Source organism: Podarcis liolepis (genome assembly GCF_965112155.1).
Source record: "Podarcis liolepis genome assembly, chromosome: W".
Classification (NCBI taxonomy): domain Eukaryota; kingdom Metazoa; phylum Chordata; class Lepidosauria; order Squamata; family Lacertidae; genus Podarcis; species Podarcis liolepis.
Window position 1 is genome coordinate 12,242,449 of NC_139568.1, and position 13,636 is coordinate 12,256,084.

The window sequence follows — 13,636 nt, forward strand, 5'->3', positions numbered from 1 at the left end:
CCAATGACACCCAAGCTTCAGCTTCCTCAAAGACGCCATGATGTTTCCTCCTAGAATTTCCTGTTACTTCAGTGAATCCATCCTGCCTTTCACACACTGCAGGTTTCCAGTGCCAGAGGATGCAGAACAGCCCCAGAGCATCACTGAGCCACCACCATGCTTCACTGTAGTGTTCTTTTCAGCATATGCTTCATTCTTCTTCCTCCAGACAAAGCTCTGATCCATGGAGCCAAAAAGTTCAAAGTTTGTTTCTTCACTCCACAGAACAGAATCCCAAAACTTCTGTGTTGTATTTGTGCTATTGTGAGGGATTCTATTCAGGGGGCTGAATAATAGTGAGACTGGAGAAGCCAGTATAAGTTGCAATTTCAGCTGAATTTGGGGAAACCACTTGAAGCATCCGTTGTGTGGAGCCATTTCCATTGCTTTTGATTGATTTGCTCATTGCAAATAGCTGAAATTTTGTAGATTTTGATAGTATAGTGTTGTATAGTATTGTAATTGTTAGCTCTTATAATGATATAGTATACCTTTTCTTTATTCTCCCCCCCATTCTATTTCTATTTTTTGTTGTTCAATTAAACTGTTCTAAAAAATAGAAATAAAAAAATAACTCATTTTTCACACGTGTCTTTTGGTCCACCTTCACTTTCTGTAGGAATAACCTCTGAGGGACATCCGGGGGAGGAACATGGTGGACTGAATGTCTTCTGTTGGCAGGCTGCCTACGAAGATAATTACGTGGTGATGGATGATAGCCAAGACATAATCTTTGCTATTGAATTCACTCTTGAGACAAGAGTGAACAGGGGATTAACATCTGATGCTCTGAAAAAGTTGTTTTCTATGTTGGGAGACTGAGAAGCTGTCAGCTCCTGGAAGCCCAGATGGGGGTTAGCAACTTGACAACAGAGGAATCAACATGCTGCCCAAAAGCCAAGTATGAGCCCTGAAGGGCATAAAGTCTGAAAAAGCCTCACTTTCTCTCATTATGTCTGAGATGGTTATTATTTTCAAATGAAAGATTTGCTTGTCTGCTGATTGAAATTTACATCTGATGTGTGAGCTACTTTATGATTTTAAGCATTTGATAACCCACTTTATCACTACCCGAAATAGTCTCAAAGCGGCTAACAATCTCCTTTCCCTCCCCCCCCCCAACAAACACTCAGTGAGGTGAGTGGGGCTGAGAGACTTCAAAGAAGTGTGACTAGCCCAAGGTCTGTTAGAGGGGGATTTTCCACTGGTGGCAGATGACAGAAGCTATGACACCACGACACCACAGAAGCTATGACACCAAATTAAATAAAGGTTTATTACAAAACAACAAACAGCAAAGCTTGTAGGTGTTTTTCCTGCAGGCAGAGTTCAAACTGCAGCTTTTCTCCTTTTGTAGTCATGGCCAGCTGTACCCACACATCAAGTTTATTAAATTTGTGAGGTCCATGCCTTTACACAAAATACCATAAAACATTATTAAAAGATAAACAATAAAATTATAAAAGTAAGCTAAAATTCATGGCATGCTGTCCCAGCAAGGAAACTACCCAATAAACCCCACCATTCAGGGAAGAAGATACAGCAACAGGTTAGGAGAGCAATGGGAGGGACCTCACCGTTTCATCCAGGAACCATACCCTAGTTTTCATAGCCTTCACCACAAAGACCGCTACCACGTGAGAAATCCGTGGATCAGCGTCCACCAGTAAAAACTTTACTTGGTCCTCAGAGTTGACTATTGATTTGGGAATAGTTTGTAACATCGCATCCCTGAAAGCCGAATAGATGGGACAATACAACATGTAATGTATGAGATCCTCTTTGGTTCTCATATAACAAGGACATATACGCTGCTCTGCTGGGATTTTTGCATATCTGCCTGACAGATAGGCCGTAGGAATGGTTTGAAAACGGGCCATAGTAAAGGCTCTCCGAAGAGTGGGATTGATGATATTCGCCAAATAATTGGCGCAGATTTTGACTGCTTTCAGTCGGGGAAACCAGTAGGAGGACCCTAGGATTTGTATTTTTGTGATATCTAACAAAGCGTCTCTCTCCAGGATCCATTTCCGGACTTTGTCCGGGCTCCACAGTTTAAGGATATTAAACTCCGGTAGGGTGTATCTAACCAGGATCTCAGATAAGTTTTGGCGCCAAGTGGTGTTCTTTTGAAAAGATACAAAGGCTTGTTTGGCCAATAAGGTGTTTGAAGTGTTTGCAAGGTTGATGTAAAATCGTAGGAATCTTAAGTGGGCCCTGGCAGATACAGAGGGTAAGCCAATCTCCACTCTCAAGAAAGCTGCTGGGGTTCCTTGAGGAAGGCCTAGAATCCTCTTGAGATAATAATTTTGCAAAATTTCAAGCCGTTCCAACAGCCTCTGGTTCCACCCCCAGAGTTCTATCCCATATAACATCTGGGGGATAGCTTTCCCAACAAAAGCTCTTAATGCCGGGATCACCAGTTGTCCCCCCCCCCACCCGGAATGGAAGAAACTAAGCAAAACACCAATTGTTCTTCATGTTAGAATGGTTACAGCCTTAAAGTGGGCTAGCCAACTAGATGTAGCCTGGAATGTAACACCCAGATATTTTAAAAAAGGACACTGTTCAATCACATGTTCATCTAAAGACCATCTAAAGATGTGGCGAGCTCTAGTGAACACCACAATTTTTGTTTTGTCATAGTTTATCTTTAGTGAGTTATGGGAACAGTAGGCTGCGATCCCCTCCAGCATGCTGCGTAAGCCTCTTCGGGTGAGTGCCATTAAAGCCATGTCATCGGCATATAGCAATATATTCAGGCGTTTACCTTCAAGGGCTGGAGCCGATGACTTGTACTTTGCCATGTACTGGACAATGTCGTTTATATAAAAGTTAAAAAGAAATGGGGCTAGCAGGCATCCCTGTTTGACGCCTTTCCCCAATGGCAGCGGGTCCGTAAGAGTTCCCGATGGCCTAGTTCTGTTTTTGACTGTAATGTCTGTGTGTAGCTCTCTGAGAATTTTTTTAAGTCGTCTATCAATGTCCGTTTCATATAATTTTTTCCATAATCTATCTCTACAGATTGAATCGAAGGCAGATGTCAAGTCAACGAAGGCCACAAAGAGTCTGCTCTTATACACTTTTGCATATTTAGCTACCAGGGTCTGTAGTACCATGCAGTGACCTATCGTATTGTGGCCCTTTCTAAATCCTGCCTATTCCTGGTTGAACAGGTTAGAATGGTCCGCCCAATCCATCAGCTTGTTTAATAAGTACCGGGTATAAAGTTTGTATGCGATGTCCAGAAGGCTTATAGGGCGGTAGTTTGCTGGATCTTGGATATCTCCCTTCTTGTAGATAGGGGCTACCACACTTAGTTTCCAGTTTGCTGGGATTTTACATGTGTTGTTTATTGCCGTAAAAAGTTTGGCCAAAAAGATGGCCCACCATTGGGCATTTGATTTAAAAACCTCAGGGGGGATCATATCCTCACCAGGAGCTTTGCCATTTTTTAAAGTTTTAATTAGCTGTAGGCACTCTGATTCCGTAACAGGATCCCAGCTAGCTAGATGCTCATTCTTCAGTGGGAGGAACGGACTCAAATTAGCAGTATTTGAAAGTGTGTATAGCTTGAAAAAGTGTTGATACCACACATAGGATGGAATACTGCTGTTTACAATTTTTCCTTTGGATGAGACTCCCTGTGCTACTATTGCCCAAAATTTTCTATCGTCTCGCGATTTAATCGCCTTATCAAGTGCCTCCCATTGTTCCTTCCTATATAGGGATTTCTTGAGTTTTAAGATGTTTTTATAGTAAGAGCGCCATCTGTGGAGATTTACCATAGATGACAAAGTCCTCTCCTGTACCCAATCTGCCTAGAGCTTACAGAAACTGTTCTTAAAGGTACAAACATCTTTACTGTTTCTGTGCAGAATGGTTCCCAACACCCCCTCTCATTCAAACAAACAGAAAGCAAAACAGTACTTTAAATATATACAAAACATATTTATACATCATGCACAACAATTCCTAATTTTGTCACTAGTTGTGCATGTTTCTCAAAAGTTAGTGCTTTCGTAAATATATCAACCACATTTTGCATACTCTCACAATATTTTAGTATTATCAGGTTTTGTTTAACATTTTCGATTACATTTTGATACTTAATTTCTAAATGTTTGGATTTATTTTTAAACTGCTCAGACCCAGCCAAAGTTATTACACCTTGATTGTCTTCCCATATTTGAACTGGATAATCACATTGTATATCTAAATCACTGAAGATTTGAACGTAAAATTTTATTTCATTACACAACTGCGATAAAGCACAGTATTCAGCCTCTGTTGAAGATGTGGCCATGATTCCTTGCTTTTTGGACTTCCAACCTATCAAGGAATCCCCAAATTGAAACACCATGCCAGAAATTGATTTTCTATCAGGCAGGTTGGCCCAATCGCTGTCAATGTAACACTGCAATTTTGTAGACCCTGAAGATGGTAATCTTAAACAATAATCAAGTGTATGCTTTAAATACCAGAAAATACGTTTTAAACACTTCCAGGCATTTTCTGTGGGATAGCTTACTAGTCTGCTCAGTATTCCAACTGCATAACTCAAATCTGGTCTGCTCCACAATGAAATGTGGAATAAACCTCCAACTATTGAATGGTACTGTCAGAGCTGCCCTAGGTCCCAGCTCACAAAGGACCAACGCCAATCCGTTGTTATATACAAAAGTCTTTATTGAAGTTCATTTTCGTTGTCACAGCCGCAGCGTGCAGCTCTACGTCTGAAACCCTAGACCGCTGAAGCTCCGTCTGAGTCTCCTCCCCCCAGACACCAGTCTAAGACTCTAGCCTTGCTCCACCTCTTCCTCTGCTCTTTCCTCCTCTGGGTCCGCCTGTCAGTTGGGGTTTCGCCCTTCCTAGACTCTTCTGACGCTGAGTCCCCTGAGTCTTCTCCCTGCCTCCGGCGGGCTTTAGGACCTGGTTCCCAATCCGGGCTTTCTGCTGTCCCGCGCGCCTGTACATTTCAACTTGGCGCGCGCGCCCAGCCGGCAACCTTCCTCCTGACCGTTACACTGCTCCTGTCACTGCTTCCCCCTTCGGGGAGGCTAGCTGAACCTGACTGTGATGGCCTGGGATTCCGATTCTGAGAGTGAACCGGAGGAATCCCAGCCGGCACAGGAGTCCCCGCCTCCAGGGCCGGCTGAACTGGGGCAAGGCCTAGATTCTGAGGAGCCTGCACCTGTGCCAGATCCTCAGGAGCAGGCACCAGGTGAAACCATTCTGGCCCCAGATGTGCTTGAGGACTCAGTGTCTACAGGTGAGCCTTCCCCGGGGCCCAGTAACCCTTCGGCCTCTCCTGAACTGCAGAGGCTTAGGGCAGAGAGGCGAAGGGAACTGGTTTCTCCCAGGAGGAGTGCTCGCCTTAAGGCCAGGAGAGGCGGGGCTCCTGGGGGCCGGGACCGCCCCTGGCCTTAGAGAAGATAAAGGGCAGTCAGCCCGGTCCCAGGTTGCGGGAGCAATGTCGTCATTGAAGAGCTGTTTCGGCCAGCATCCAGTCCTGTTCCTCCAGTGTTCCTGTTCCCCGCCCGGCTTCCTGCTTCTGATCTTCGAGTGTTCCTGTCCCCGCCCGGCTCCCTGTTTTGGACCTCACCTCGCACTTTGTGGACTATCTCCAGGCTAGTGATTTAGGACTGAACTTGGACTACGGTAACAGTAACCTTCCCCCCGGACCAGCACACTGACCTCCCCTCCATTCCCCCACTCTCCGATGGAGGCGTGGTCAGTCCCGACTCATCTTCTCTCCCTGCTGGAGGAGACGCTGCCCCTGACGCATGGGACCCTTCCCCCCCACTACGCTCTGGTGGGGAAGCTGGTCCTGATCTCCAGCTGCTGCTTTGGGAGTCCCCGCTGGCCCCCCTTGCCCTGACCATTGGCGCCTCCTTCTGGGAATCTTCTGATTCGCTGGAGAGGCTCATGGAATCTCTCGGGTCACTGCTATACCCCCCTACGCTGCTCTCCGATTCTTCCCCTTCGCTCTCCATTTCCTCTCTCCCCTGTGCCTCTGTTCCTGAGGCCCTGACATCCATCCCCCCTCGAAGCCCCCCTTCCCCCCTCCCCCCTTTCGGGTGCGGGTTCTGGGTGCTCCAGTGCTGTGGGGGTGAGTGCGGGATACAGTTCTTTCCCCCCGTCGTGCAACCGACCAGCTGGATCCGACCAGTCCGTAATGGGCTCGTCGACGTCGATTTCCTCTGCTTCCATCTCTCTGCATTCGTGCTCGAACCCAGGATCCTCCCCCAACACGTCCATGTCCTCCCCTCCCCCTGTTACTTCGGGTGATGCTGCGTGTAGGGGTCCACTTAGTAGTTCCCTTCTCCACCCCACCTCCGGTTGATTGTCCCACCAATAAGAGCGGTCTGTGCCAAACCCCGAGAGTGATCCCTCTGGGGAGCTTGTTTCTGGCGCCGTTTCCTCCGCTGATGAGAACCCCTGGAACGTGCTGGTTGAAAGTGTGGGTGTGAAAAGCCAGTCGTCGAAAAAATCTGCCGGCATAGGTTTGTGTGGGAAGAGTGCATGGAACTCGTCTTTGAGGTAGTGCTCCTCCAGGGCATAGTCCGGTACCCACCTGTTGGCGCTGGCCGGGGTACCTTCCCTGGCGAGGAGATATTCGACTCCCTCTTCCCCCCATCTCGAGTCCAAAATCTCTGTGACCTCGTTGAGTGGCGCCGCCCTCGGTGACTCCCCCCCCTGTTGGCGATTTTCTGAGTGGGTCTGGCGCGGTCCCTGGCGCCTGAAACCTGTGGGGTTCCTTGTAGGGTGTGAGCACCGACCTATGAAAGACCGGGTGCATTCTGGAGCCCTCCGGAAGTGTCAACCGGAAAGCCACTGGATTGATTTGTGCCTCGACTTGGTAAGGCCCTAGCTGCTTGTGTCCTAGCTTCTTCTTAGCTAACGATCTGGCCGGCACTGCCTGGGCCGCTAACCATACCCAGTCCCCCACCTGGATGTCTTCCCCTACTCTCCTGTGCCTGTCTGCCTGCACTTTGTAGGCGTGTTTCGCTAGTTCCAAGTGCCTTCGGAGTTGCTCGTGGACTTCCTGTAACTCTGCTGCCAAGTGCTCTGCTCCCCGTGGCTCCCCCTCCCCCTTCGTCTCAAACCCCGGGAAGGTTCTGGGATGCCGCCCATTGTTGGCGAAGAACGGTGTCACCCTTGTGGACCCGTGCTTTGTGTTGTTGTAGGCAAACTCGGCCAGTGGTAGGTAGTCCACCCAGGTCGAGGGCTGTTGATTCGCGTAGCATCGCAGGTACTGCTGCATGATGGCGTTGACCCTCTCCGCTTGTCCGTTGGTCTGCGGGTGTCGTGCCGACGCTAAGTTGATCTTGACGTTTAGGATGCCCAGCAGCTTCTGCCAGAAGCTCGAGATGAATTGGTGACCCTGGTCGGACAGGATGGACCGTGGCAAGCCGTGAACTTTGAACACGTGGTCTATGAACAGCTTGGTGGTCTGTTCCGCTGTGGCCACCTTCGTGCAAGGAATGAAGTGTGCCATCTTGGTGAACAGGTCTACGACCACGAGTACCGCTGTTTTGCCTTGCAAGCTGGGCAGATCTGTGACAAAGTCCAGGGCCACTTTCTCCCACGGTTTGAGCGGCGTCTGTAGCGGGTCCAGCAGTCCCGCCGGCTTCCTGTGCACGGGTTTGGCCCTTTGGCAAGTGTCACACCTGGCAACGTAATCCGCTTCTGGGGCCACCAAAAGTCTCTGGCTACTAGTTCCGCCGTCTTGTCCTTGCCGAAGTGCCCAGCGCTGGGCGAGTCGTGTAACTGCTGCAGGACTTTCGCGCGGAGGTCGTCTCCCGGCACGTAGAGAGCCCCTTTGCGGGTGAGCAGTCCGTCGCGTATCTGGAACTCGTCGTCCTTCGCTGTGCCCCTTCGCACCTCCTCCATCTTGGATTGTGCGAACGGATCCGTCTGCAGTGCGCGACGCACCACGTCCAGGTCCACGGTGGCTGAAGCACATGCCCACGCCTTCGGTGCGAAAATGTGTTTGGCCGCCACCGGTGCCGCTTCCTCGAGATACTGCGGTTTCCTGGAGAGTGCATCCGCCATGACGTTGTTGTCTCCCGGGATGTATTCTATCCTGAAGTCGAAATCCGCAAAGAACTCCGCCCAGTGGATGTGTCTTTGGTTCAGGAACCTTGCCGTGCGCCAGTACTCCAGGTTCTTATGGTCCGTGCGGACCTGCACAGTGTGTCTGGCTCCGATGAGGAAGTGCCGCCACGCCTTGAAGGCTGCATGAATGGCCAGCAACTCCCTGTCCCAGATGGTGTAGTTCTGTTCCGACTTGCTGAGTTTCCTGGAGTAGAATGCGCAGGGCCTCCAGTTCCCTTGCGGATCTTGCTGCAACAGGACCGCCCCCACCGCTCTGTCCGAGGCGTCCGTTTCGACCCTCATTGGTTTGCCGGGGTTTACGTGTAGCAGCTGTTCTTCGGACGCGAAGAGACGCTTGAGTCTCCGAAAAGACTGCTCCGCCTGATCCGTCCAGGTGAACTTCTTCTTGGAGCTGAGGGTGTCCGTGATTGCCGCCGTCTCCTTCGCGAACCCCTTGATGAACTTGCGATAAAAGTTGGCGAATCCGACGAACTTCTGCACCTCCTTCCGATTGCGCGGGCTCTTCCAGTCCAACACCGAGCGGACCTTGGTTCTGTCCATGGCGAGTCCCTTGTCGGACAGCTTGTAGCCCAGGAAATCCACCTCCGTCACGTCGAACTGGTACTTCTCCAGTTTGGCGTAAAGTCTATGCTCCCGCAGTCTCTGCAGGACCTCCTTGACGTCTCCCTCGTGAGCCTCCTGCGATTCCGAGAAGATCAGGATGTCGTCTAGGAAGCATATGCACTTCTTGTAGAGGAGGCCCGCCAACACGTGGTGCATGAAAGCTTGGAAACAGTGTGAGCCATTTTGGAGACCAAACGGCATAACTCGATATTCATAGGTGCCTAGAGGCGTAAACATGGCCGTCTTCCACTCATCGCCCTCCCGCATGCGTATAAGGTTGTACGCCCCACGTAGGTCCAACTTGGTGAAGATTCGCCCCCTCCTCACCGTTGCGAGCAGGTCGTCGATCTTGGGCATGGGGAATGCTGTGGGCTTTGTCCTGGAATTTATGAGCCTGTAATCAACTACCAACCTGCGTTGGGGCGTGTCTTTCTTCTTCACGAAAAACACGGGACTGCCCCCCACTGCTTTGGATTCCTGGATGAACCCCCGCTTCAAGTTGTGATCTATGAACTCCCTGAGTTCTTGCAGTTCGTCCTCAGACATGGAATACAGTTTTCCAGTCGGCAGTGTCGCCCCTGGCAGGAGGTCAATCGTGCAGTCGTAGGGCCGGTGGGGAGGCAGCTTGTCCGCTTCCTTCTCGCAGAAGACCTCCAAAAATGCCTTGTACTTGTTGGGTACCGCTTGCACCATGCCTAGGTGTAGCTGTGGTCCATCCTCTTGCCCCACCTCTTCCAGGCTGGTCCGGATGCAGTGTTCTGCGCAGTAGGAGGAGCAGAAGGTCAATTGCCGCTGGTACCACGCTAATGCCGGTCTGTGCCTATCCAGCCAACTCATGCCCAACACTATGGGCGTGTCCGACAGGTGGGTGACGTTAAAGCTGATGACTTCGCGGTGATTTCCAATTTGCATTACCATGGGCGGTGTTTGCTGTACCACCTGACCTCCCAGTAGCTCTCTGCCATCGACTGTGACGACGTTTAGGGGCATCGTGGCTGGTAGGAGCGCTATGCGATGCAGCTTGATGAAGTCCTCTCCTACAAAGTCTGCATTACTACCAGAGTCAATGGTAATAGGGACTTCCAGGGTGAGTCCATTGGGCAGCTGGAGAGATGCGGTGAGTTGCACCACTGGTTTGGGTGGGAGGGGGTCTGTGGGCTGCAAAATCTCTGGGGACTGCTTCACTGACTCGCCTGGCTGGGCCCCAGTGCTTCTGCCTCCAACCAGGCTTCGTCGTTTCCCTGCAGCTGTTCCCCCTGCTGAACTACTCCCCTTACTGTTGCTGAGGCTGCAGTGTGCCTCTGGATCCTCTGGGGACACTCTTTGGCCATGTGCTGTGCACTGTCGCAGATGTAACACTTCCTGCTCCCTCTAGGAGCCTTTGCCTTGACTGCTCCTGGTGTTTGGGCTCTGGTGGCTGTCGGAGCCCTGGCACCACCTATCTCCATCGGCTCTTCTCCCTCCCCCAGTGGAGGCATGGATTGTGCGCGTCCCGTCTCTCTGTGTAGGAAGGGAGTTGTTCTGGCTGGCGTGCGTGCCATACGTCCCTCATCCCTGCTCCACGGGCGTTCTTCCAGGCGCACCCCTATCGCCAGCGCCCTCTGGACGACTTCTGTGGTGCTGTTAGGTCTCTCCCCCCTCGCCAGTTCATCTTTCACGGCCCCATTTAGTCCTTCCCAGAACAGATCCCTCACAGCAGTGGAGTCCTTCTCCCAGCCCAACGCATTTACTAACGCAAAAAAGCGGGCGTGATATTGTCTCACCGTGGCTTTCCCTTGCTTCAGCCCATGCATCTCCCTCCTGGCCATATCCACATCCACCGTTGATAGAAAACAATCATCCATGGCCCTGATAAATGCTTTTGAGTCTTGGAGGGCTTGGCTACAAGCTCCCAGCTGAATGGTGCCTCTGGGGCTGGCCAGGGGGTGCTGGTTGCCAGGAGCTGAGGCGGCCTTGAAGTAAGCAAGCAAGTGGGTGAGGGAGCCCAGCCAGCCAGTCCACCAGCCCCTGCTGTTGGGAATGTATGGACAAGTGGGAGGCCAGGCAAGTACTGTTAGGATATTTCCGTTCCACCTTAAAAGGGAGCAGGCTTTGTGAGTCACAGAGTCTGCGCATTTCCTGTTCACAGGAAGTTTATGTTTTCTGTTGCTTTCGTTTCTCTCTCTCGGTGCCTGAAACACTGAAGCAGGCAGTCATGTTTTCTCTGTTCTGACCAACGCAGAATAAACTTATAATGCTCTCCTGCATGCATCTTTCGCTGTGCATTATCTGCTTATAAGAGCGTGCATCAGCTCTGGAATGTGGCAAGCTATTTCTGGAGCTCGTGTCGCTAATTGCTGATACTGCGTGTCTACGGGAGATCGATGGACGTCCGGAGGCGACGTGGGGCCATGATGGACTTTGTCTCCCTGGCAGTATCCCAACATCTGTCCCTCTTTCCTTCCCTCCCTCCCTCCCTCCTCTGATGCCCTGTCACGTCTCTGCTTCCTAAAGGCTTGCACAGCTGTTTGTTGCAGCGGCCCTGGCTACAAGCTCCCAGCTGAATGGTGCCTCTGGGGCTGGCCAGGGGGTGTTGGTTGCCAGGAGCTGAGTGGGTGAAGGAGCCCAGCCAGCCAGTCCACCAGCCCCTGCTGTTGGGAATGTATGGACAAGTGGGAGGCCAGGCAAGTACTGTAGGCAGGCACTGCGCTGGCCTTTCTTGCGCTTGCTGTGTGCAAGGCTTGCCTGAGACCCGAGTGCCCGGTACTGAAGAGCAGCCTTTCCACCATGCAGGCACGGCAGCTCCTGCTGCAGCCACTGCTGCCTCCCAAGGTAAGGTGCTGGCCTCACATTCACCTTTGGCCAGTCTCTGTTGCGCCACTAAACCTGAGGGCATCCTTTTCCCAGGCCTCTGTGAGGCGCTGTGAGGAGGCACCTCTCTTTGGGGCAGGGGGGTGTTGAATAGTTTGTTTAAATGTTAGGGTTCATTATTGTTTCACAGGGTGCATATCCTGGCCTAGTTTGGCTCTGTGGGTTAAACCTAGGACTTGCCAATCAGAAGGTCAGCAGTTCGAAACCCTGCGACGGGGTGAGCTCCCGTTGCTTGGTCCCTGCTCCTGCCAACCTAGCAGTTCGAAAGCACATCAAAGTGCAAGTAGGTACCGTATTTTTCGTCCCATAGGACTCTCCATCCCATAGGATGCACCTAGTTTTTTGGGGGGGAAATAAAGGAAAAATTTTTTTCCTTTATTTCCCCCCCAAAAGCAGGTCGGGGAAACCGAACCAGGTCGAGGAACAGCGGGATGGTGGCGCTGCGCCTCCCTGCTGTCCCCCGAGCTTGTGGGGCTGGCCGATGTCTGCCCGGCGCGAGGGGCGCTCTGCATCAGGGTGCCCCGCCCGCCGGGCGGCAGGCTGCTATCTGCAGCGTACGCAAGGGGTGACATAACTGGGCTCCTGAGCACCACAGGGGTGTCGCAGAAAGAATGTAGTTGGTTAAGGTGTACCCTTATTGGAGTTCACCGATTGGGTCTGCATTGCTCCGGGACAGGAGGAAGGAAGTCAAATGACGCCGAGGTTGATTCAAAGAAAGAGTTTATTCTGCTCTCCGGATAGCAGAAGGCACTTGCGTGATCAAGTCCACAGCAAGTCTAAAGAAATGAGAAGTTTCATGCAGTATATATATCCTCCAGACACCCTCTTCCCCTTCCCCAGCCACGTCAGCTTGTACACGCAGGTTGACATCACAGATGTTCCTGCTCTGGCACTCTTAACCATAAAAGGGATTTCCTTCCTGCATTCCTGACCATAAAAGGATATTCCTGTTCCTACTCCTATCTTGGAGCCAGAAGTCACCATCTCCAAGAACACGCTCTGACACTGTTCCCAGATTGGGTCTGTGCGTCAGGGTTGTGGTAAGATAAGACCTAGAGTGTCATCTCTGTTCCACTTTAGAGTGGACAAGGTCGGCCTTATCGTCACAGACTGATAAAGGAGAGAGCGTTGTTTATGCAGCTGTGTTCTTGTTATGCACTTTGCTCAACAGCTCAAGTTAAAGCATTTTTAGAAATGCTAAGAAGAAAGGGGGGGTGAGTCAGTTTTAAACTGACTGCACAGAAGAAACCCCATTCCTTCAAAGAGAATCGTGGACTCAAAAAGGTTGAAAACCTCTGACAGATAAGTTTCTGAGAATGAATGACCTAGTTCTACAGCAACCCCCAACATCCCCTCTCATTCTTATCAGAAACATATACACAAAGGACATACACAGAGTGCTTACATAGCATGGCTATCAACCCCCCCCCCCTTTTAGACTTTTTTGTGTTTCAAGAATGTAAGGGGTTTTGTCATAATATCAGCAACATTAAATTTGTTAATTTTAGCCAATCTCTCCGGTGTTAAATACCACCTATTGTGCATTTTCAGGAAGTTTTCTGTTATTAAATCACATGCTGTAAAATTAATATTTTTTGTCCACAGTTTTATCCACTCTTTATATTCAATTACATAACCTAAGTCCTGCTCCCATTGTTCAGGGAAGTTTTAAATATGTGACATTTTAGTGTATTTTTCATCTTTGTTGGAAGCCGCCCAGAGTGGCTGGGGAAACCCAGCCAGATGGGCGGGGTACAAATAATAAATTATTATTATTATTATTATTATTATTATTATTATTATTATTATTATTATTATTTATTTCCCTTTTCCTCATTTTCTATTTGAGCATTCTGTAACAGCTTGTACATTTTGGAGAGAGTCTTTTGATTGTTCTGTAAAACCTCCTTCTCTAAGGTTGATGCTTTATTATTATTATTTTTTAAAAAATATTAGGAATTTAAACAAAACTTATTATCTTAAAAATATCATCCTTAATTGCCCCCCATTTTTCTCCCTCCCC

At 50.0% G+C, this 13,636-nt stretch overlaps 1 long non-coding RNA gene across 1 annotated transcript in view; it reads left to right on the top strand.

Annotated features, from left to right (window-relative positions):
- LOC310697761 overlaps positions 1–4,657 on the top strand; it is a 135,336-nt gene extending 130,679 nt beyond the window's left edge. Inside the window, exon 2 of the long non-coding RNA XR_014521203.1 lies at positions 4,324–4,657. This is a non-coding gene — a long non-coding RNA (uncharacterized lncRNA). The remainder of the gene's footprint in view (positions 1–4,323) is intronic.
- The last annotated feature ends 8,979 nt before the right edge of the window (positions 4,658–13,636 follow it).